At 34.3% G+C, this 26,447-nt stretch overlaps 1 long non-coding RNA gene across 1 annotated transcript in view; it reads right to left on the bottom strand.

The window, feature by feature from the left end:
• LOC144577396 (uncharacterized) overlaps nucleotides 1–22,160 on the bottom strand; it is a 112,367-nt gene extending 90,207 nt beyond the window's left edge. Inside the window, exon 1 of the long non-coding RNA XR_013521164.1 lies at nucleotides 20,918–22,160. This is a non-coding gene — a long non-coding RNA (uncharacterized LOC144577396). The remainder of the gene's footprint in view (nucleotides 1–20,917) is intronic.
• Nucleotides 22,161–26,447: the final 4,287 nt, after the last annotated feature.

The following is a 26,447-nucleotide window of genomic DNA, read 5'->3' as shown; positions in this document are numbered from 1 at the left end:
TCTTTTTTATACTTGGGAGTTTCCCCGTTCTGTGGGCAACAAAGATCAGTCTGGAAATGCAGCTCTGGCTCACCGTTTGCGGATTCAATGCGAGCTCCGATCCTGGGTTGTTCTCACAGCGCCATCTTAAGTCCCCTCCTGACTTTATCTTTTAAATCTCTTGAACCCATTTTATTTTCCTCAGCCTTCACTGTCACATCTCTCATCAACCATTAGGTTTAATTAATTGATATTCCAATTTTCAGCCAGACATCCAGACAGACTGATATATCTAAGTCAAAGGTGAAAGTAGATTTCTTCTCTGCCTAAAGCCCTATATTAGTCCACTAATATTTCTAGCATAACAATTATTATATCAATTTTTTATCAATTTCTCCTTTTGATTCTCTTCTTTTGGAACCCTATGTTCCAAATACATCAAATTACTGTTATGTCCTTAAATGCTTCATGTTATTTCCCAGTACTTTTGCAGAAAAGTCACATGCACCTAAAATATGTTCTACTCTCCATCTCTGCTCACTCACATTCATCTAGTTCCTCCTTGACTCCTATGGAGCCTAACTATAACATATACTCAACAAATGAATGAAAGAATAATGAATAAGTCCTTCTACACTCTATTTTCCAGTTCACCTTTAAGAGTTTATTTTGGTATCAGTGCTCACTTAGACTTGAATTATCTGAGGAAATATCTGTCACAAATTACTTTTACTACCACATAGAAACTTTAGTAAGTAAATGGGAATATAGAAATGTATATTTTAATAATCCAAGAAGTTATTCAAAATAAATAGTTCAAATCTGAAAGTTACTATTTTGCCTACTTTATCCATTTTGCTGGCCTGAACTTCCCTTTTGTTCAGGGATTAGAATCTATTAGCATTTCTTCAAGTCTCATTAAAAATAAATTAATCTTTGTGAAGCACATTTTAACATTTATATGAAATTAAACTGCAAACTATCATTAGTAGAAATCCATGGACAAGAGCCCAATTTTTATTATGTATCATCAAAAGTATAGTTGGCTTAAAAATACAAAAAACAAAAATAAACTCAAAAACAAAACAAACAAGGAAAAATAATCTGATATCATTGGTATGCATGGCCTTCACTCAGACAGCTACTGAGGAAGTTTGACAACCTTGGAAGTTAACTAAAATACTGTGGCTTTCCCATAAAACTCACTGTCTCAATGTAGTCATTATATTTTTTTGCTAAAAAAAATTCTCATAATGAAAAATTTGAAACCAAATTTCAGCACAAAAAATGTCAGAGAGGAAAATAATCGGTGAGTTAATAATGAAACTCGCACTGCTTAAAGGAAAATTATTTCTGAGATTATAATACATTCATTTTTACTTCATGGATATGTGATAAACCTGATTATAACTGAGGTCAAGTGTTAAACCAACAAAAAATATTTTCACTGTGAACATCACTGAAAATATTGGCCTCCTATCAAATGCTATCCTCTTAACAGTATCTATTCACACCACCCTTACCCATATACCCCTAATTCTTTTCAGCCTGTTCTGCTTTTTTACACAGCACTTTAATGTTCTAACATTCTATAAGTATACATACTTTAATTCTTTTTTATGTTACCTCACTAATATCTAAGTCTTATAGTGACAGGAACTTTTGTTTCTTTTGTTTTCTGTAGTAGCTAAGACCGAGAGTACCTGCCATGTAGTACTCATTTTGAATAAAACTAGAGCAAGTCAATCATAAAGAATAAAATAGCAAAGAAAGTATTTTTTTTTTTTGGTGGACAATAAAGCAAGCAAATGGAAGTGTGTTGGTCCTGGATCATGTCACAAGCTAAACTGCTCAATCATTAGAATATGCCAGCACCCTCCATCATTCCATATCATCTCATCACAGTCACAGAAGTAACAAGAAGTCCAAGTTTCTGTGCTTCAGCATGTCATGGACATTTACTCTATTAGATAAGCAGGTCATTTTATTTTTCCTAATCTTTATTTTGAATTCTAAAAGATAGTAAAACATTGCAGATATAGTATATGTGACTTTGAAGTTCTTCAGATTAAATGAAATTTTTACACAGCAAATTTGAACATAACTTACTTTCTCTCTTTCTTCTTGACGGTATCTTTGATTTACTGGATTTAAAACTAGCAAAGCGATAAAATTGCAATTACTGAAGAAGACCAGGATTTCTTTGCTCTTCTTGATATGCTGAACAGAAAATAAATCTTTAAAAAGACCTAACAATGCATAATAAAATTACCAACTTATCAATGCCTTTCAAGCTAATAATTACAAGCCTGAAAGAACACCACTACTTGATAGATGGAATAACCCCATTATTTACACATCAAGGTTTGTTTGACACTGAACAAAAAGAGTGCTGATGATGACTGTGTTTAATCTGTAATAAATATGCCACCCATATTTCATTATTGAAAATAAGCAAAATACATTTGCATTTGTTGGTTAGTGAATTTTTTTCTGAAAAATTTCCCAAACATTTTACATCTTGTTATTAAACTAACTTTGAATATACCACATTGAATTAAGACACCAACTCTCACACAAGCCAGTGTGAAACTTATACAAATGAGAGAAATATTTTTAAATAGTACTTTATGAAAATATCATAAAAATAAAATTGGGCATTGGTACACTTCATAATGTTGCAAGTGGTGATAAAATAAAGATATAAAATTTGATACTTTTTCTTATATAGAGAATATAATTAAGATATTTTATGCTGCTATATTCTGCAGCCAATAAAATGGTGGCAGGCATGGTGGCAATGCATAAGCTCAGCAACACGGACTTACCATCACCAAGGCCAACCTGGCCATAGCCACTTCTGAGTACCCAAACTTCCAGCAGTGTAGACCAACATTGATTCCTGAAATGATACTATGATACCTTTCCTCAGGAGTGATCAGCCAGCTACCTGGTAGCACATTGATTACATTGGATGTCTACCATCATGGAGGGGCAGTGTTTTCATCTTAACTAAAACAGACACTTATTCTGGCTATGGATTTGCTTTCCCTGAACAGAAGGATTCTGTGAAAACTACCATCTGCAGACTTACAGATGCCTTATCCATTGTCTTGGTATTTCACGGAGCATGACTTCTCATTGAGAAACTCATTTTGTAGCTAAAAACACAAGAAAAAATCCTAAGCAATACAATTCATGACATAAGCATAGGCAAGGGCTTCATGACTAAAACACCAAAAGCAATGGCAATGAAAGACAAAATAGACAAATGGGATCTAATTAAACTTAAGAGTGTCTGCACAGCAAAAGAAACTATCATTAGAGTGAACTGGCAATCAACAGAATGGGAAAAAATTTTTGCAAGCTACCCATCAGACAAAGGGCTAATATCCAGACTCTACAAAGAATTTAAACAAATTTACAAAAAAAAAAAAACAAACAACCCCATCAAAATGTGGGCGAAGAATATGAACAGACACTTCTCAAAAAAAGACATTTATGCAGTGAACAAACATGAAAAAATGCTCATCATCACTGTTCATTAGAGAAATGCAAATCAAAACCACATTGAGATACCATCTCATGCCAATTAGAATGGTGATCATTAAAAAATCTGAAGACAACAGATGCTGGAAAGGATGTGCAGAAATAGGAACACATCACTGTTGGTGGGAGTGTAAATTAGTTCAACCATCCTGGAAGAGAGTGTGGCGATTCCTCAAGGATCTAGATATAGAAATACCATTTGACCCAGCAATCCCATTACTGGGTATATACCCAAAGGATTATAAATCCTTTTATTATAAAGACACATTCACACATATGTTCACTGTGGCACTGTTTACCATAGCAAATACCTAGAACCAATCCAAATTCCCATCAATGATACACTGGATTGGGAAAATGTGGCACATATACACCATGGAATACTATGCAGCCATAAAAAAGGATGCATTCATGTCCTTTGTAGGGACATGGATGAATCTGGAAACCATCATTCTCAGCAAACTGATACAAGAACAGAAAACCAAACACTGCATGTTCTCACTGATAAGTGAGTGTTAAACATTATGAACACATGAACACAGGAAGGGAAACATCACGCACTGGGGTCTGTTGGAGTGTTGGGGGGCTAGGGGAGGGATAGCAGGAGGTGGCAAGATTGGGGAGGAATAACATTAGGAGAAACACCTAATGTAGGTGATGGGGGGATGGATGCAGCAAACCACCATGGCATGTGTATACCTATGTAACAATCCTGCATAATCTGCACATGTACCCCAGAACTTAAAGTATAATTTTTAAAAAATGTAGTTTTAAGCTCAGCTCAAGTAATACATTGTTTTACCTTCTTCCCTACAATCTGGGAGTAGCTGACTTGGAACAATGGTGAATGTCCTTTGAAGACTCAGTTATCATGCCAGATAAGAGAATTGAGGTACAAAAACAGCTGTACTGGTTATAGCTTAGTATTTGCCGAATTTGAAAAGGTTTTGAACAGTTGGCCAACTTTGATTGGTGAACCTGATGGTTGGTACAAAAACAGATTATAGTGTGTTTACATATCCAGTTACATTACAGTTTATTATGTACAGAGAAACATTTAGGCCAAACCTACAATACCTAAGGAGGCAGCATTAGGCTAAATGTGCTTCCTATTTCTGCAACCTTATACTCTTCTGGCCTAAAAGTCTTAGTTCCACAGTGAGGAAAGCTTCCATCATGAGATATAAAAATGATTTCCCTGAATTGGAAATTAAGACTGCCACCTGGGCACTTTGGCTTCCTCATGCCTCTAATTCAATAGGTAAAGAAGGAATTTATTAATATTATGCTGGCTTGGATGAATGATCCTAATTACTCAGAGAAAATTGGACTACTACCCTATGGTGGAGACAAGAAAGAGCATTTCTGGAATACAGAAGACCATCAGGGAATCTGTTAATATTACCATTCTCTATGATTAAAATCAATGGAAAAACTACAACCTAGTTCATACAGGACTACTAATGACCCCAGACTCTTCAGGAATGAATGTTTCAGTGCCTGTACCAGGTGAAAAAATCATGACCATCTGAGTTGCTTCTTCAAGGAAAAGAGAATACAGACTGATTAGTGGAAGAAGGTAGTTATACCTTCCACCTACAACCCTGCAACCAGTTAAAGAAATGAGGCCTGGAGTTGTCATGAATATTTCTTCCTTGGATGGATATGCATATGTGTGTAACAAATGTCTTTGTTTTCTATTCTCTCTTATCCTCTTATTACATAACATACAATGTACTGACTCAACATATTGGTATTTAAATATTGTTATCATAACATCATAGTATTTAAGTTACAAGGTATGAGGAAAACAGTGAATATCACCCAATTACTTTTCATTATCTTCTATAGAAGAAATTAGTGCATTTTCAATTATATGCAGGAAAGTTGTACAGATATACCTCTTTTTATTGTGTTTTATAGTGCTTTGCAAATACTGCATGTTTTACAATTGGAAGGTTTGTAGCAACCCTTCTCAACAAGTCTGTTGGTGCCATTTTGCAACAATATGTGCTCATTTTGTAACAATATGTGCTCATTTTGTGTCTCTGTGTCACATCTTAACGATATTCTCAACATTTCAAAAATTTTGATTATTATTATGCTGTTATCATGATCTGTGTTCTTTGATGTTCTATTGTAACTGCTTGGGAAGTTCATAAACTGCACCGATATACAGCACTGAACTTAATCCATAAATGTTCTGTGTGTTCTGACTGCTCCACTCACTGGCCATTGCCCATTGCTCTCTTTCTCCTTGAGCCTCCCTATTTCCTGAGACACAATAATATTGAAATTAGACCAGTTAATTACCCTACAATGATCTTTAAGTGTTCAAGTGAAAGAAATTTTCACACATCTCTTACTTTAAATCAAAAGCCAGAAATGATTAAACTTGGTTAGAAGGGCATTGTTAAAAACCAATATAGGTAAAATCTAGATCTCTTGTGTCAAACAAATAGCTAAGTCATAAATGAAAAGAAAATGTTATAAATGTGAAAGGAAAAATTTGTAAATGCAAAAAGAAATTAAAAGTACTACTTCAGTGAACACATGAATGATAAGAAAGCAAAACAGCCTCATTGCTGTTATGGTGAAAGTTTTAGTGGTCTGGAAAGAAGATCCAATCACCCACCACATTCCCTTAAGCCAAAACCTAATCCAGAGCAAGGCCCTGATGCTCTTCAATTTTATGAAGCCTAAAAGAGGTGAGAAATCTGCAGAAGAAAAATTTGAAGCAAGCAGAAGTTGATTTATGAGGTTTAGGTAACAAGAGCCATCTCCATATCAAATAAGTTGAAGGCAAAGCCCCTAATGTAAAAGCTATAGCAAGTTATCCAGATGATCTAGGTAAGATAACTGATTAAGGTGGCTACAGTAAACAACAGATTTTCAATGTAGACAGAACAGTAATTCAGTGAAAGAAGATGTTAACTCTTACAGAGAGAAAGGAGAATCAACATGTGGCTTCAAAGCTTCAAAGAACATTCTGGCTATCTTGTTAGGAGTGAATGCAGCTGGTGACTTTAAGTAAAAGCCAACACTCATTCACCAGTTCATAAATCATAAGGCCCTTACAAATTATGCTAAATCTACTGTGTTTGTGTTCTATAAATGGAGCAACAAAGCCTGGAAGACAGAACATCTATTTACAACTTAGTTTAATAAATATTTTAAGCCCATTGTTGAACACTCCTCAGAAAAAAAGATGCCTTTCAAAATAGTACTGCTCATTGAAAAGACACTTAGTCATGTGAGAGCTTGGATACAGAAGTACAAGTAGATTAATGTTGTGTGCCTGCTAACACAGCATTCATTCCACAGCCCACGGATCAGGAGTAATTTCAATGGTCAGTTATTGTTATTTAATAAATACATTTCATATGGCTGTAGCTGCCATAGTGATTCCTCTGATGGATATGGGCAAAGCCATTTGAAAACCTCCTAGAAAGAACTCATTCATTTTTTATTTTTATGTAAAAATTATTTTGCTTAAATTTTAATTTGAGGAGTACAAGTGCAGATTTGTTGCATAGGTAAACTTGTGTCAGGGAGGTTTGTTTACAGATTATTTCATCACCCAGGTATTAAGCCTAGTACCCATTCATTATTTTTTCTGATCTTCTCCCTGCTCCCAACCTCCATCCTGCAAAAGGCCCTAGTGTGTCTTGTTCCCCTTTATGTGCCCATGTGTTCTCATTTTAGATGACATTAAGAAGATTCATAATTCATGGAAGAAGGTAAAAATGTCAACATTAGCAGGAGTTTGAAAGAAGTTGATTCCAACTCTCATGGATAACTTTGAGGGATTTGAACTTCAATGGAGGAAGTCACTGCAGATGTGGTAGAAATAGCGAGAGAATTCGAATTAAAAATGGATCCCAAAGATATGATTAAATTGCTGCAATCTCATGATAAAACTTGAACAACTAATAAGCTGCTTCTTATGCATAAGCAAAGAAAAGAGTTTCTTAGAGGGAATCTACTCCACGTGAACATGCTGTGAACATTAGTTTAATGACAACAAAGGATTTCAATATTTCATAAACTTAGTTGATAAAGTAGCAGCAAGGAATAGAGTATTGACTCCAATTTTGAAAGAAGTTCTACTGCGGGTAAATGCTATCAAACAACATGGCATGCTACAGAAAAATCTTTTGTGTAAGAAAGAGTAAATCAATGTAACAAACTTCATTGTTGTTGTATTTAAGAAACTGCCGCAGCCATTTCAACTTTTAGCAACCACCATCCTGAGCAGTTAGTAGCAGTCAGCAGGAAGGCAAGCCCCTTTACTAGCACAATGGTTATGACGTTACAGGCTCAGATGATCATTTGATAATCATTAGTAAAGTAATTTTTAACTAAGGTATTTACATTGCATTTTTATATATAATGCCATTCACATTTTATAGAGTACAGTATAGTGTAAACATTTATATGCACTGAGAAATAAATTTGTATAGCTCACTTTCTTGCCATATCTGCTTTATTGCAATGTTCTGAAATAAAACTTGAAATACCACTGTAATATCCATGTAACGTGTTAAATGGAAATGTGACCTTGTTGTTGTATTTATATTGAGATTAAGTGTTGCTTGAGGAGATGCATATAGGTACCAAGACCACAAGGAATAGATTCGTGATGGTTAGTTTTATGTGTCAACTTGGTTAGGCCATAGTACCCAGATATTTAGTCAAACACCAGTCTAAATGTCTCTGTGAAGGTATATTTTAGATCAGATTAACACTTAAATCTGTAGACTTTCACTAAAGTAGATTATCCTTCTTAATGTGAGTCGGCCTTAGCCAATTAGTTGAAGGTCTTAATAGAAAAAGAAGGAACTCGCTAAAATTATGCCTCAAAGTGGCTTCCACACTTAAGCTACAAGATCAGCTTTTCCCTGGATCTCCAGCTGGCACACACACAATTAGTTCTGTTTCTCTGAGAATCTTAAAACAAGAGGTCATTCCAATTTTGTGTTTTATGAAAGGAGAAAGAAATGGATGAGAGTAAGCTGGCTGATTTGCTCCCTTTTTCCCAGTTACATATTCATTCTCACATCCAGATGAATTACCCCAAATACATTTATGCCCAAATAAGCCATGCTTCTTCATGTTCTGCAATTTTGCCTATTCTGCTGTCATTCATTGGAATGTTATTCTACCACTAATTTTGAAAGCCTAATTTTTATTGTCCTTTAACATTTAGCTCAAAGAGCATCTGTCACCATTTTTCTCCGATATGCCTTCCTTTAGTTGAGTCTGAATTACTTGCTATTACCACAGATGTCTCAAGAATTGTGCCCTGTCATTAAACTAAATTGTAACTCTCTGATTTATGGTTTGTTATTACTCTCCTTTTGTGTTGTGATCTTCCCTAAATTAGTAAAATATGTCATTTCTTTAGTATTTTTCATGTTTATGCTATTGTATTATATAAGCATTTATTCTTGTTAATATTGAACGAAAATAAACTTATAAAATGATTTTATTCATTACGCAATTCTCTCTCCTAATTATATTGATGATAACATGGTATCCCTCCACTCCTGCTCTTAATGGGCTTGGCCTTCCAGATGATATTTATGTGTTGTATTCCACCAACAGTACAGTACCACTAGATTTTACTCCAGGATAAGAAAGCATCTATTTCACACTATCAGCTATTTTTTACCTCCAAACCCTGGCTAAAACTGAGTCAAACAACTCATATTTTCCAGCAGCAAACAGCCAGAAGTCCAAAGTCACTATTGAATGAAATTAATGTCAATGTTTGATCACATTTCCGATGTTAGTAAAAATAAAATTGTCCAAATTATCTGAATCCAATCCCAGGTATTCATGAATCTGGCTCTGTTCCAATATTGGTTTAGGTTTTATGAAACTGTTAAAGTGTACTCTTTAATAAGTACTATTTGCTAATTGGCCTCCTTGACGTGGACCAATAGATCAACAGGATTTTTCCTTTATTGCAAAACTTATCCATTTCCCAAATAGCCTTCCTATTTTCACAGCATTGAGCTTCCTTGAATGTTTGTTTCATGCAGTCTTCCTGGTAATATTGGGGGTACTACCACAGTAAACAATGGACCTAGTGGAAAATACAGCACTTTTTAAGGAAATACTGCACATTTTTTTGCATTATTTCCTTTTATATAATGCAAATCTCTGCCTTCTCATGTACTACCAAGGAAAACCAAGCATAGATTTGAAGTGATTATATAATATTAGATAAAATTAGATAGAAAATGTGATATTTCAGAAAATAGAATTATAGTGTTTGGGGTTCTCAGACATAGAAAAACAAAGTTCTACATTTCTATTCTTTTTTTTTTTTTTTTTTTTTTTTGAGACGGAGTTTCGCTGTTGTTACCCAGGCTGGAGTGCAATGGCGTGATCTCAGCTCACTGCAACCTCCACCTCCTGGGTTCAGGCAATTCTCCTGCCTCAGCCTCCTGATTATAGGTATGCACCACCGTGCCCAGCTAATTTTTTGTATTTTTAGTAGAGACGGGTTTCACCATGTTGACCAGGATGGTCTCGATCTCTTAACCTCGTGATCCACCTGCCTCGGCCTCCCAAAGTGCTGGAATTACAGGCTTGAGCCACAGCGCCCGGCCTACATTTCTATTCTTAATCAGCTCTGTGCTTCTTACCTGGTGCTACAGCCAATGAACATCTAAATCTACACTTTGCTGTGATTTGATATTCTAGTAAATAATAAATATGTGAAACAAATCTCTCTGTAAAGTGTTTTTTTCCTAAAATTTTTTCTACTGTCAAAAAATTAACTTGTAGACTCACTTTCCTCAAAACATAACAAACCTATTTTTAAAAATCATAATTCAATTATCTTGTAAAATATGAATATAAGGTGACATTCAGAGTATTTAGACAACTGTATTAAATCCTTTGATTACATGAACTGGACAAAAATGAAGCTAATCATTTGAAGTTTAATAAAAGTAATTGTGAATAGAAGTATATTGAAGTTAATAGGAGCTAAATTAAAGTATCTTAGTAGATATTTCAAATTTCCAAAGACTTGCATACATTCTTTCTGAGATATTATTTATCATAGAAATCTCCATAGAGCATTTAAACAGTTATCTGACTTTCAGCCATGTTAACCAGTTTTAAGGATGCTGGATTAGATCTAAGTATTTCTGATTCTACAAATATTTGTTTAATTTTTTAGGATTAGTTACAATATATCATTGATTAATACTTTTATATAGCTCTTTTATTGGGGACTTATAAAGCCCTATGCGCTGGAGCCAAATACTCCTGGAATGTGACCTCCCTGAGAGTAGCTGAGGCTATTTTGTGCAACACCTTAGCAGTGCCTAAGACAATCTCTGGGCATAGCAGACACAAAGTTTATGAATACTTACTTTATAATAATGACTAATGGTAAACATCAATGTGGCTACATTCACTTGTAACTATATTATGTGCTTATAAGCATTAGATAAACAAAATCTGACATTTTTCTGTAGTATTTAGACATTCCTAGGTTTTTGTTGGAACCACTATGTAGAGAAAGCTGAATTTTGTTACAAATGCAAAGAGCAGGAGCCAAAGAATCTACTTTTTACCTTTACAAAGGTAAAAATAGAAACAAGCATGTCCCAGTCTATAAGTCTTCTATGCATTGCAGAATGCACTTTCATGCTTTCATTGAAGATTAATATATAACAAGCTTACTAAGATTTAGAAGGCAAAACAGTAGCTAACAAAATGTTTAAATTGTTTTTTACTGAAGGATACCAGTATTCCTCTATACAACTTACAGAAAAGAGGACATCATTCCTCAAGTCCACTCAGTTACTGGAATTCTGTAGATGAAGTAAGAAACCATTTTTATTTACTCTTTTCTTCCTTCCCTCGCAATCAGGAATCCAGGTCTGAATAATTCTGATCAATGGCAATTAGAGTTATCATTATTGTCTATGTAGCAATGACACAGATTTCTGTAACTATTATGAAACTATAAAAATATCTGTTGGCATTATACTAATAATGAATATGAAGCAACCATAAATTAAGTAGACATTATTACTGACTTAGCTGAATTTGTCTTTCACTTGCTTCTTTAGCCTTAACTCTAATAATTGCCCTGAAGCACACTGAAACCTTGCAATTTTCTGCAATAAGTAATACTCCATTCTACCTCAATGTCTTACATGTGTTTTCTCTGTACAGACCAATTTCTTGAGTTCAACCTCAATTGCAACTCTCCTTTTAGATTACATTTTCAGAAACCAGTTTCTACCTCAATTCCTAACTCAACTTTGTTTAAGCATCTCTCTTACAGGTCCCCATGCATCCAGTGCTTCTATTATCAGAGGAATAGTATAGGGCTTTGCACTGCTTCTTCCTCTCGAAATCAAGCTTCTTGAAGGCAAGAAACTATATTGGATCCAACCTTATACCTATCTTAATAAACATAGTCTAAATTCAAGCCATAAATAAATACTCAGCTTCTATGCTGCGACTTCCTAAAGTTGGACTCTGGAAACGTTTTTCATAGTATTCTAATAATATCCTATAAATTAGTTAAAGAGAACATCTCATTATGTGATAGTAGCATTTACTATATTAAGCCCATTTAATATCAGCATAATATAGTTTCACCTAGTAGGAGCCATGTATGAAATTTATCTGATTCTACCATGTTTAAGTAAAAAGTTAGGTAAGACCTAACCCAGCTATAGCTTTCATAAATTACTAATATTGCAAGTATTTCAAATTCTAAGCCACTACTTCAAATGTTAAAAGCCATCCTTGGTCCTGTAAAAGATTTACCAAAGACCTAAGAATTAGGAAAAGCCTAATGCAGCCACAGAATAAATGATCTTAGTCTCATTCTCATTATTAAAAGAAACTCAAATAATTCTTTAATAAGAATTATTATTATAATTCTTATTATAATTCCTCCTTATAATAAGTGGGAATGAAAAGGATAGAGTATTTTAAAGTAAAATAAAAATTTTATTTTCATTTTAAACAGCAGTGTTTTATCTAGCCAATTTTACAATAATTTTCATATAATCTTGACCATATTTTATTGAAAAATCAATATACATAGGTGACATATAAACAAAAGACAGAGAAATAGCTGAATGTAAATGATACGAAATAAATGTATTTATTCTTATGAATACATATTTTTCAGAGGCTTATTGACAAATACGCATTTTCAAATACCCTAATTTACATTATATTTTCCCCTGGAGTCTATAACTTCCATACACAGCAAAGAGAATCATGGCTGAGCAACTAACAGTAATATGAAAAATTGAAAGAATATTTGATTCTATTAAAATTATTTTCACAAAACAATATACTTCAACTGCTTTTTGGGGGGAGAGGGACTAAATGTTTTATATTAGAATTTTTTAGATTGACAGAAAAGTTGAGCATACTTACAAAGAGCTCCCATGGGTACACTGTTTTTTGCCTATTGTTAAAATCTTACATTAATATGGCATATTTGTAACAACTAAAGGACCAATTCTGATACATAATTAATTCAAAATCTATAATTTATTCATATTTCCTCAGTTTTTGCTAATGTATTTCTTCTGTTAAATGATACCTGTCCATGATATTATGTTCCATTTAGTTGTCATGTCTCCTTTGGCTCTTTTTGATTGGGACATTTTTGCTTTTGAGGACCTTGACAGTTTTGAGGAAAACTGACCAAGTATTTTGTAGAATGTCCATCAATTGGGCTTGCTTACACTTTTTCTCATTATTAAGCTGTATTGCATTTTGAGTAGAAGAATATTAAAGAAGAAAACGTAGGCAAAACCATCCAGGACATAGGCATAGGCAAGGACTTCATGACGAAAACACCAAAAGCAATGGCAATAAAAGCCAGGTTAGACAAATGGGATCTAATTAAACTCCAGAGCTCTGTACATCAAAAGAAACCATCATTAGAGTGAATCGGCAACCAACAGAATGGGAAAAAATTTTTGCAATCTACCCATCTGACAAAAGGCTAGTATCCAGAATCTACAAAGAACTAAAACAGATATACAAGAAAAAAACAAACAACCCCATTCAAAAGTGAGCAAAGGATATGAACAGACACTTTTCAAAAGAGGACATATATGAGGCCAACAAACATATGAAAAAATGCTCATCATCACTGGTCATTAGAGAAATGCAAATCAAAACCACACTGAGATATTATCTCACGCCAGTTAGAATGGCAATCATTAAAAAATCTGGAGACAACAGATACCAGAGAGGATGTGGAGAAATAGGAACACTCTTATACAGTTGGTGGGAGTGTAAATTAGTTCAACCATTGTGGAAGACAGTGTGGCAATTTCTCAAGGATCTAGAAATAGAAATTCCATTTGACCCAGCAATCCCACTATTGGGTATATACCCAAATAACTATAAATCATTCTACTATAAAGACACATGCACATGCATGTTCATTGCAGCCCTGTGTACAATAGCAAAGACCTGGAACCAACCCAAATGCTCATCAATGATAGACTGAACAAAGAAAATGTGGTACATATACACCATGGTATACTACACAGCCATAAAAAACGAGTTCATGTCCTTTGTAGGGACTTGGATTAATCTGGAACCATCATTCTCAGCAAGCTGACCCAAGAACAGAAAGCCAAGCACCATATGTTCTCAGTCATAGGTGGGTGTTAAACAATGAGACCACGTGAACTCAGGGAGAGGAGCATCACACACAGGGGACAGTTGTGGGGGGTAGGGGAGAGACAACGAGGGGTGAGGAGGGAGGGGTGCATGGGGAGGGATAAGTTGGGGAGAAATGCCAGATGTGGTATGCACCTAAAGTAAAATAAATAAATTATTTTTTTTAAAAAAAGAGAAGAATATCAAAGAGTTGAAGCGTTCTTTTTATCACATTGTATCAAAGGTACACTCTATCAACATGATTTACCACTATTGATATTGACTTTGACCCCTGGCTGAGGTAGTGTTTGACAGGCTTATTCTACTGTAAACTTATTCTTTCCTTCTCCCTTTCTATATGGTACTCTTTAGGTAAAAATCTCTATACACAACCCATATATAAGGGAACATAAGGGAAATTATGTTCCATCTCTTTGAGAATAGAGTTTCCACATAAAGTAATTGGAATCAAACCAAAAGAGAGATTTGACTGTTGCTCCAATTATTTACCTTTTCAACCACTTATTTATATTAGTATAATCTCATGGATACTTATTTTATATTTTGAGTTATAATTCAAAACAAATTTTTAAAAAATGTTGCTCAAATTGTTCCAGGTCTGGCCATAGGGAGTCTTTCAGGTGGTACCTCTATTGTCCCTATGTCCCTTTGACATATTCTTATGACTGTGAGTTTAATTGTTGTTTTAGCAAATTATTACTTTTTGGTACAATAGGTTGCTCCAAGCTCATCTGATATATTTTCATCTTCAGTCCTACCATCAATCATTTCTCTAAATAATCCTGGTTCCTATTACTGGAGAATGGCATTAGAAATGAAGATATGAATTCTGGATGTTGGTTTATCTTTGGATATCATTGTTTCTAGGCACTTTCAGCTGATGATAGAGAAAAAATACGTTTATACTAACACACATATATACACATATCTATAAACATTTACATATGGATCATCTTTATCCATATTAAGATAAATATGAGTTCAAACTGATCTCTTTAGTCCTAATTCACTAACACATGGGTCACTCTAGCCCTCTCCTTTTTTGTCTTTAAACTCTCACTTCAGCTGTAGCTCCCTCCATCTTCCATACATTTACTTAATTGTTTCATTCCTGTATTCAGAAATTGTTTAGTGGTTTCAGAATTTCTAAACCATACTCCTGTGGGAACAAACAACCAGAATACATTTTTCATGTGAAGTTTATTTTGCCTTTAGTCTTAGAGGCTCCATTCATTTCCAATGCCACGTAAGTCAGCAGATATATTCCCTTCCCTTCAGTAAGGTTATTTCAATCATTTGTAGTATGTTTAGATACTCATGCTGCAGTATGAATTCCTAAGAAAACTATGTGGCTCTCCTAATCAACTCAACTCCCTTATCAAATCCCTGGCAACCACTGATGTGTTTACCAACTCTAACTCCATAACCACATGAATGGAACCGTATGGCATAAAGTTCTACAGTCTTATTTCTTTTCATAGTAATACAAATGTTAATACTTACACACATCTTTGCATGGCTTGATGGTTATCCCTTTTTATTGCTAAGTGGCATTCTATTTTATGGATCTACCAGCTTGTTTATCTAATCACCTATTTAAAGTCATTTGTGTTGTTTTCATGTTTACTGATAATATGTACATCTCCTATAAATATTTGTGTATAGGATTTTTTCTGTGGGCATAAGCTTTTAAATAAGTTGGGTAGGTATCTAGGTGCACAATGGCTGAATCATATAAGATTATGTTTACTTCCTATGAAACTCCCAACCTGTCTTCCAACGTGTCCATACCATTTTGCAGTTCTGCCACTGAATGAAAATTCTTAGTTCTTGTCAGTCCACATCCATACCAGCAACTGCTGTTAGCTTTTGGATTTTAGGCATTCCAATAGGTACAGAGTGGTATCTCTTTGTTTAAATAGCAATTCTTTCATGACAAAATATGTTGAACATCTCTTCATATGCTTACTTTCCATCTGTACATCTTTTTGCTGAGGCATCTGGTCAGATACTGTGCTCATTTCTGGATGCATTTTTGTTTCCTTAATGTTGAGTTTTAACAGTTTTTTGTATAATTTGGATACAAATGCCTTGTCAGATATTTGTTTAATAAACATTTTCTTCCATTGTTTGATTTGTATTGTGATCTTCTTAACAGTATATTTTGCAAGGCAGATTTAAAATTCAATAAAGTCAAATTCATCAATTTTCTTAGTTTCATGGATTATACCCTTGGTGTTATATCTAAAAGCTTATCATCAAACCCAAAGCCACATAGAATTTTTCTTATGGTTTCTTTTGGAAGTTTTGTAGTTTTACATTTTACATTTAGTAATATAATAAATTTTTAATTAATTTTTATAAAAGGTATAAGGTATCTTTGGAGTCCTCTACATAGAATAGCATATAATCTGTGAAGAAAACATAGTTTATTACTTCTTTCATGTGTGTAAAATTTATTTTTAAAAGATTTTTGCATTGCCTAGGGAGTTCAGCATAATATAATATGAAATAAAAGTGCTGAGAGAGACTCTCTTTGACTTCATTGTGGAGGAGAAGCATTCAGTAGTCATATATATATACATATATATATAGTTTATATATCATATATATTTAGATACATATTTATATATATGACTACTACTATATATAAACTACATATATATGCTATGTATACATATAAACTACATCTCTCTATATATATATGTACATATATATATATACATATAATTTCCTAATTAAAGTCATGCCCTAAATAATGGACTGTGTGAGGGAGAGAGATGTATATAGTTTCTCTCCTGTTTGAAAAACGTCTTAACGTTTCTTTGAGCAAAAGTCTCTAGCAATGAATTTTATTTTGTTTATCTGAAAAAAAAAGTATTTATTTCTTCTTCACTTTGAAGAATGATTTCACTGATATAGAATTCCAGGTTGGCATTTATTTTTCTTTCAACAATTTAAATATTTTACTCCACTGTCTTCTTCCTTGCATGATTTCTGACAGAAAGTTTATTGTAATGCTTATCCTTGTTTTTTTATATCTAAGCTGGTTTTCTGTCTTTGGCCTTCAAGATTTTCCTTTTGTATTTTCTTTTCTGTAATTTAAATACGATATGCATAGGGGTGTGTGTTAGTACATATTTGAGACTTATCTTATGCAGTTTTTGCCATATTTCATTAAACATAGAAATCGTTTCAACTAGTATATTTAAGGGGCCTACGATAAGTTTGGACATTCTTAATCTATCTTTCCTTATTAAAGTCATTTCCTAAATAATGGACTGTGGGGTGAAATTATACTTTTTCTTTTGAAACATATGCTTTCTTTTTTAGCTAAGGCCAAGAGCAAGTAAGAACTTAATCTTACAAATTGTTCTCTGTACCTGTTATCTGAAGAAAGTAGAAGATCATTTACATATTATACAAGAACTAAATCAAAGGAAATTTAGATCTTTTAAGTCTTGACTGAGGACCTAGGAAAAATGGCAGAGGCCTTCGGTGGATTGCTGGGGCACAACTGTTTAGGTATATTGTCTGCCCCAGAGGAAGACCAAAAGTTAGTGACTTTAGTCTAAAGGCACACTGAACAAAGGCAGAGAAAAGATCTGTACATTAAAGATAGTAGCTTCAGGCAGAATTGATGACAAGATGGCATTTGGCTTTTGTTAATTATGGGGAAGTAAAGTAATATAATTTTCTTGGTAGCCCTGAGGTCATGAATAAGTTGATTTCTTCAGTCATTTGTTTTCTTTACTAAAACAAATAGTTTTCCTCCATTATTTGGCTTATTTTCTGAAAAGACATGAAAGTAACAAGAACGAACGCAGTGAATAATAAAGTAAGTTTTCAAGTATACAAACTTCCATTACATGTTTGATCCTTCTTTTCCTTCTGGTTTTAAAGGATTTGGGAAAGTTTGGGTAGTACTTTAGTAGACTATTTGAAATTTAATGGATTCATCATCAATTATTTTTTCTATGTCAGTGAATTTTTAGCACCTAGTGTATCAGATACGAGGTCAAGATCTTTATCTGGGCAATGTATGAAATATAATAGTGAAGACAAAAATATGTACAAAGAAGACAATGTAGTTATGAGTAAAGGAGTGCTGAGTCTAGAACTTAAGAAACAGTCCTTCCGGTGTAAATATGCAATTTCATTTACAACCTAAGTCATTCCTTATTAAATTTTTAGGTATGATATTACAGAGCAAGAAGAAATATACTCACTTATAGACTGGGGGTGACAGGTAATTGTTGGGAGATAGAGAAAATCTGTTGCTTATTAGAAATACCTATACCCAGTATGGTGTGTTTACTCTGAGTAAGAAGTGGAACAGAGATAGCAGTGTTTAATACAAAAATAGTTACAAATCAGAGATTGTAACTCTTTATAAATCAGAGGTTGGTAAGTTTGACCATCTATATTTATAGTTAATTCACCTGAGTGTTTAAGTGCAAGGCAGGATCTGAGCTCTGTCTCTTTCTTGAAGTACCCTCTTTGATCTATATAAAGATTTTTTTCATCCTGATTTCTCTTTTGTAATATTAGAGAATCTTTTCTGTTCCCGTGTTCCTCCTGTTTACAACAGCTACAAGTGTCCTGTTCAATAAGCGCTTGGTTCAGAAGTAGGCCACCTAGCTATTTGATCTGTAGAACAATAAGTTTATTTTGGGTCCTGTCTGATTTTTGTTCTAAAGTTTCTTTAAAATGTTCTTTTGAGCATTGCAGTTCAGATAAAAAGGCTATCTTTCATTTTAATCTTGTTTTTTGAAATTAGGTTTCAAACTTCAGGTTTAATTTTATTGACAAAGTAAGATGAAAGGACCATTTTTATTTCAGCAGCTTCTGTAACAGCAAAAGGGAGAAATTATTTCCGAATTTATCCCACAATATTTTATAGTTTTATTTTCTCTTTATTTGCATGATTTGATTATGTTCTAATCAATTTTTGTTAGAAATGATTGAGTGCAATTTTTAAGAGTCTCTGCTCTACCTTTTGAAACTTATTTTGATCTTCAAGTATATTTTGAAAAGAGGAATCCCAAATATGTCTTTCCAAGTCAGTTCAATCAGCTTTATGCTCAGGATTTGGTTTCTAAGGTTCTGTTCAACATGTGTAGAAGTTGATCACAACTACAGGTAACACTGGGTCACAGACACCAAAAACATACTAAATTCTTCTATGAATAATGGTTGATTTTATCTGGATCCAGGGAAATTTCTTAATTATCAATCTTAATTCAACAGAGGTACAAGATTCAAATTCCACATCTGCCTGCTACCTGGCTGATGGGAGAATGAATCTTTAGAGGCATCTGGCATTGGGGGATCTTAATAGAGTTGTTGGAAAAGGTGGAGGGTCAAAACAAGGGGAAGGGGAGTAGAGCTGTGGAAAACAGACAGATTAGAGGATAGCAGGAAGCGGGGGAGCTTGATATAGAAAGCTTGACATGGAAAGACAACTGGAGCATATGGAGGGGAAGAATTCACCAAGGAAATGAATCTAGTTCATTGTTGCTTATGTTTGTCAAATTGCTTGTTAGATTTGGCCAAGGATTTTTTTTCAACTGAGCAATTTTTTAATCAGAATTTTATTTGGAGAGCTCTGTGTATCAATAAATATTGCTGTCCATTGGTGCCTGAGAAATCTTATTCTCTTCCTTTTCTTTTTTTTTTCTTTTTCTGAAATGGAGTCTCACTCTGTTGCCCAGCCTGGAGCATAGTAGCATGATCTCAGCTCACTGCAACCTTCACTTCCTGGGTTCAGGCGATTCTTCTGCCTCAGCCTCCCGAGTAGCTGGGGCTACAGGTGTGTGCCACAAGGCCTGGCTAATTTTCTTTTATTTTCAGTCGAGACAGGATTTCACCATCCTGGCCAGGCTAGTCTCGAAATCCTGACCTCCTGTTCCAACGGCCTCTGCCTCCCAAAGTGCTGGGATTACAGGCATGAGTCACAGTGCCCAGCCATTCCCTTCCTTTTCAAGGATACTTTCAAACAAACTATTTAATTCAAGTCAAATGTTTCCTGGGGTGGCCAAATCAGTCTCATTGAAATTACATCATTTAGAGAGCTAGAAACAAAAATTAGAATTGTACTGAGATTAAAAACATCTAAGAAGCAGAATTTATTTTCTGGAGGATGACAGCATTTAGAGTATCCCATGAGAAGTGTCAATGTTAAGTTTAAAGCAATACTTACGTTCTTCTTATCCTAAACCCTCAACTAGATTGCTGGCCACCTCAGAACACAAACCTGACAACTTGGATCCTTAGCAGATGAAAAACCAGAAAAAAAAGTTATCTCCGTATCATAGCTAAGCTTTCAGACCAAATATCAGCGAAAAAAGAACTGTATGCATCTTTACTGGTGACCCACTGCAAAGTCTGTTCACATGGATGCCAGTTAGGTGAGGATTACAAATATGCCAAGTCTGCAAGGCCTGGTTCAACACAGGCTTATGTTTGGTTCTGAGCTGCAATTCAACTTGTGTTTCTCCTTATGACATGTAGCACTGTTTGATAGACAGCACAACACTAAAATAAAAGCATAAAAGGAGGCAAAACATGGCAACAAAGGAATTGCCTGATTATACCAAGGATGTTAAACAAATTAGAACCAATAAAAACTGCTAGGTACCAAACTGAGGATAAATAGCTAAGAAATTTAAGGCAAAGAGAGTAGAGTTACCTGATGCTGACAGCACATGGTCAGGGACCCACAAACCATCAGCAAAGCAGCAAGACACAAGTGACCTCTGTGGATATCACCCATGTTTAAAGTCTTGGTGTCCATGTCTGCAGGCAGTGCAGACTGTATCTTCATGGAAGCTCCAGGAGAACTGGGGAAATAAATGAAAGCTACTCAAACAAGAACAGAGTGTTTATTGGGAGCTTGCTGCAACAAGTGAGTCAGTCTTCATAATTTAGATTTGGCAGAAATTGAAAGGAGGCAAAGGAGAGGGAAGCCTTTATAGTGAGTGAGAGAGTGGGAGGGGGAGGCTAGAGAATACATATTTCAGAAGTATTTAACTGGAATACATTTAAATACGTATATATTTCTGAGATAGATTAGTATTATCACACTACTAAGCATTTCTATGTCATATCTGATGCAGTTTTGCTGTGTACGCACCCAAATCTCATCTTCAATTATAGTTCCCATAATCCCTAAGCGTCATGAAAGGGACCCAGCAGGAGATAATTTAATCATAAGGGTGGTTACCCTCATGCTGTCCTCACTATAGTGTGTGTTTTCTCACTAGATCTGATGATTGTATACGAGCCTTTATCCCCTTTTACTCGGCACGTCTCGCTGTTGCCATGTGAAAAAAGGTGTGTTTGCTTCCCCTTCCACCACGATTGCAGTTTCCTGAGGCCCAGCCATGCTCAGCTGAGTCAATTAAATATTTTTCCTTTATAAATTACCCAGTCTTGGGTATGTCTCCATTAACTTGTGTGGGAATGGACTAACACAGTATCAATCACGGTTCTCCTTAGAAATAGAAAAAGCAGGATATATAAGGAGATACATAAATTTATGATTTTTTTAAAGGAATTCGCGTCTGCTTGAGGATTGGCTTATGGAATCCATAGGTCATCCTGGCAGTCTAGAACTCCCAGACAAGAATTGACACTGTAGTCTTGAGGGAGCTTATTTTCCAGAGAAAATCTCAGCATTGATCTTAAAGCTTTTCAACTGATTGGAAAAGCCTCACCATATTATCAGGAAAAATCTCCTTTACTAAAAGTCAGCTGATTGGAGATGTTAACCACATTTACAAAGTACCTTCACAGCCACACATAGATGAGCATTTGATGGAATAACTAGATACTATTGCCTAACTAAGTGTACACATAAAACTCACCAGAAATCTGCAACCAGAAATATTCTTCCCATTCATTATATTCTCTCCTTAAAATGATAGTTTTATTATTTTAAGTATTAGTTGGGTTTTTGTAGATTTTACTTTTTCCTATGTAATTTCTTTTGCAGATCCAATAGAGTTCTTTATAAATTATATGACTGTTTTTAGAGTTATATTAAAAAACAATAGTAATATAATTATTTTATAAACTAGCCACCCTATTAGAAAAATACCTTTTTATGAAAATATTTGCCTAGATGTGAAAATGCAGGTGCATCATTTATGTTGTATTCTAGTATTTTTCTTATTATATAAAGAAACATTCAGAATTTAAATTATAACAGGTACATTTAAATACTGCTAGTCTTACCCTAAACAAAGACAAAACTACACGTGAGGAATTTTTGTTAATATTCTGGGAGGCTTTCCCTCTTTATGATTGCTTTTCATTATATTTCCACATGTGTCACAGGATGTAGAATAATGAAATTGGTTGTGTTCTAGAAGAAGCATATCAAGATTTATATTAGTGGAGACACTTTCTAAAGTTAAGTGGAACAGAAAGCAGGTGATAAGGCTGAAGAGAGAAGGATAGACACCATCCCCTGAATATTAACTTCAGCACAGCATGAAAATTTCTTGTAGATACTTGCAGAGGATTGGAATTTTCTCTGAAGAAATGAGATTCAGTTGTACACTATGGGGACTTTAATTCCATTGGTTATTTTTTATTTATTCCATAGCATTAAGTTTTATTTTGATGTTTTATTTCTCCTCAGATTGACCCACTTTTTATTAGAATATACACAGACAGATAGACATCCCATATGTAAATTTTCCCACAATCATTTAAAAATGTTTTCATATAATTATAAAAGTATATTTTATTTTTTAATAAGAACAGACATTATAAAGGCCAAATACTGCAGATTTTTTTTAAACCTTAAACTTTTAAATTTTCATTGAGAAACAGCCATATTATTAAAAGGACGTGTTGGGGTTTTTTACAGTGCATGTGGGATAATATATTTACTAAACATTCCTCTAAAAACACAAGTTAAGTTAAACATTCCTCTAAAAACACAAGTTAAGTTCATTTATGTTCCTTCAATATCATTTAGTCCTTTTCATAAGAAAACTCCTAGACGAAATGGAATTCAATAATTATCTGAATCTTAGACATAACCTTCCCCATAAAAGTAGTAACGTGGTAACAAAAATCCCCAAAGTTAAAGATTCATGTTGCAGCACTGCCGTTTCTAGATGGTCTTGATAACAATACAAAAGTGTGACCAAAGGAGGGAGCAACACGATCCCTGTCTAGTATAGTTTAGAAAATAGATTATGATGGAAAGCAACAGGCTAAGAATAAAGACTAACACATGGGACAGAAATGTTTTGTGGGTGGTGGAGAGGAGCAGATGGAGAAGGACACATGTGGTTATGTATTTTCTGAAGTACTGTATGCTAAGTATCACAGTGAAGAACAGAAATTTAAGCTAAACCTGTTGCATTATTTGAGTGAAACTCTCCAAATAAATGGCCTTTTTAGTGTTATTGAAGTGTTTAATTTAAATGCCCCAACCAGTTATTGAGGAAAGAATTAGAAAAACTCTTCCTTCTTCTGAAGCTATTTAAACAGGAATTACAAAATACTCATGAAAACAAACAAATTTTAACTATTAGAAAGTCCTTGCTCTACAAAGAAATATTTTCTGAACTCACAGTGTTTTGGTGAAGCCCCCAGTTTGCTATACTTGAGTTCAATCTTTTTTAAGTTTTAAGATTTTAATCTGTGATTATAATCATGGATAAGATGTAGACAAAGAAAATGAGCCAAACTGAATTCCAGTGGCCACCAGGAAAGCCAGGATCGGCAGAATCACTATGATTAGTACATCAGTTTGAGTACATAGGTGGGGATATTTCTTGGGTTAGAGGCTTCCACAGATGAATCCTGAGTATCTCCTCTGTGGTGATGCTACAAATCTCAGAGGAATGATGCTGCAAATCTCATATGAAAGGTGCATAGCACTTTTTGTAAAAGAACTATCAAAACATGTCTGTTGAGCATCTGCAGTACTATTCTGGCACCATCAAAAGAGAGAAAAAAAAAATGGTAGCCTAAATCTGCACTTTCAACAGCCCACCTTCTCACCTCTACTTTGGGTGAGGAATCATTCTGGCAAATCTTGCCAACCTGCAAGATGGCAAAAGCCTTCTGAATTACTGAAGAATAAAGACAGACTTTTAAATAGGGTTTAGTGATAAATATATTCTGGTCCCTGGATTGCCATAGGTCATGTAAGACATACATGGTAACTATCAATCAGAAAATATACTTCTAAATATTATTTTACTGAAGTTATAATAAACAATATATATATGTGTTTGTAATCTCAACAAATGTGCTCTCATTGCTTTGGTCCATTTTATGTTGCCTGTAAGAGAATGCCAGACTGAGTAATTTATAAAGAATGGAGATTTATGTTTTATAGTTTTGGAAGCTGAGACATCTGAGGTCAGTGTGCTCATGTCTGACAAGGGCTTTATTGCCTCATCATCACAGCAGATGACAGAAGGCAGAAGGACAGGAGAGGGTGAGAGCAACAAAAGTCAAACTGGAACTTGCAATATCAAACCTTTTTATAATTGGCACTTATCTCTTCTTGAGGGTGTAGCCCTCGTGACCTTAACACCTCCCCTTAGGCCCCACCTCCCAACACTGTTGAGTTAGAGATTATACTTTCAACACATGCTTTCTGGGGGACACATTCAAACCACAGCAGTTATTTATAATCAACCCACATTAAAAAGGTCCACATCAAAATGATTCATCTCCATAATAAACAAAAGGACTAGAATACTCAAATTAGACACATTTTTAGCAACCATTCCCAAATGCTGACCTATCTTTCTGAAACATTTTATTTTTCTTTCCTTTCAAACATACATTTTCTTTTGTCTATAATACCTTTTTCTATCCCTCTATCTTATTTAAATCCCTCAAATTTTTATCCCCATTCCCAAAGGGATATAACTGTTGAGTGACAAATCACTTGTACCTTTGCAGACACAGGTTTGTGGGTCTGTAGGGAGATCCCCTCCTGCTGACTGAAAAAGACAGAATCATTAGATTCTATTTTTTAAAAATATGTTGCTGTGCCTCCTGTCAATGTAATCTGTTAAAAAATATAGGTAGGTCCTGCTGCCATAGCATAATTAAGTGACAGACTCTAACAGTAGGACCTCTGACAATATCAATTTAAAATGTTTTTAAATAAGCAGATCTCATATGAAAGATGCACAGTACTTATTATAAAAGAAGCATCAAAACACCTTTGTTGTGTATCTGCAGTGCTATTCTGGCTCAATCAAAAGAGAGGGGGAAAATGGCACAAACTCTAAGTGCCCTCTGACAAAGGGAATCATATAGTCACCTGGCTTAGCATTTTCTCTTGTTCTACTAAGAAGAGAGAAAACTAAGTGCAAAAGCTATCAGGTTGAAACCTCAGAGAGAAAAATTTCTACTGATAAAATTCATGGAATTCACACTAGACAAAGCAGGAGTGCTACTAAATATTTTAGAAAATGAAAAAGGTGCTGCATTTCTAGTGGTGTTTTTCAATGAATACCTATTAAATTTGATTATTAATTTTCTTAAAAAATTATAAAAATTTTCACTTACATTTTGCATGGTCCTTTAAACACATAATTAGCTTTACAGAAGAATGTATCCATTGCTTAGATCACATGTGTGAGATGAATAGCTGAAACTAGCTATAAATAAGTTTCATGTGGAATATACATTCCCAAAATGTGTCTGCAACCTTTGTATTTGTTCGCTATTCCCAGGTGTTGTACTGATGCATTTCAATTATCTTACAGGTTGCACATACATACATTTTATGTTAACCTTCTTTTCTATATGTTAATAAGATAACAGAAAAGTAGAAATAATTTTATATATACAATAGCATAGTGCCACATTTACATACGTATTAAGTAGCACATGATTGCTTTATACTAAAATTCAGTTTGTTCTATATCAAAGAAGATACACATCATAAAACAAGTTGAGTTATTTAAGAAAATCTTTCAATATTTTTTAATAAGTAAATGAGTCATATTACAACAGTAATAGAACTTACTATTTAATCCAAACTTTGCCATTTAATTAATGTTTCAGTGATTTTAACTTCACTTTAAGAAATGTATTAATGGAGGGGACTCAAGATGGCGCTGTGAGAACAACCCAGGATTGGAGCCCGCGTTGAATTCGCAAACGGTGAGTCAGTGCTGCATTTCCAGACTGATCTTTGTTGCCCACAGAACGGGGAAACTCCCAAGTAT

The sequence above is a fragment of the Callithrix jacchus genome, chromosome 8 (assembly GCF_049354715.1).
Source record: "Callithrix jacchus isolate 240 chromosome 8, calJac240_pri, whole genome shotgun sequence".
Classification (NCBI taxonomy): Eukaryota; Metazoa; Chordata; class Mammalia; order Primates; family Cebidae; genus Callithrix; species Callithrix jacchus.
This window is presented reverse-complemented; position numbering and strand designations above follow the sequence as displayed.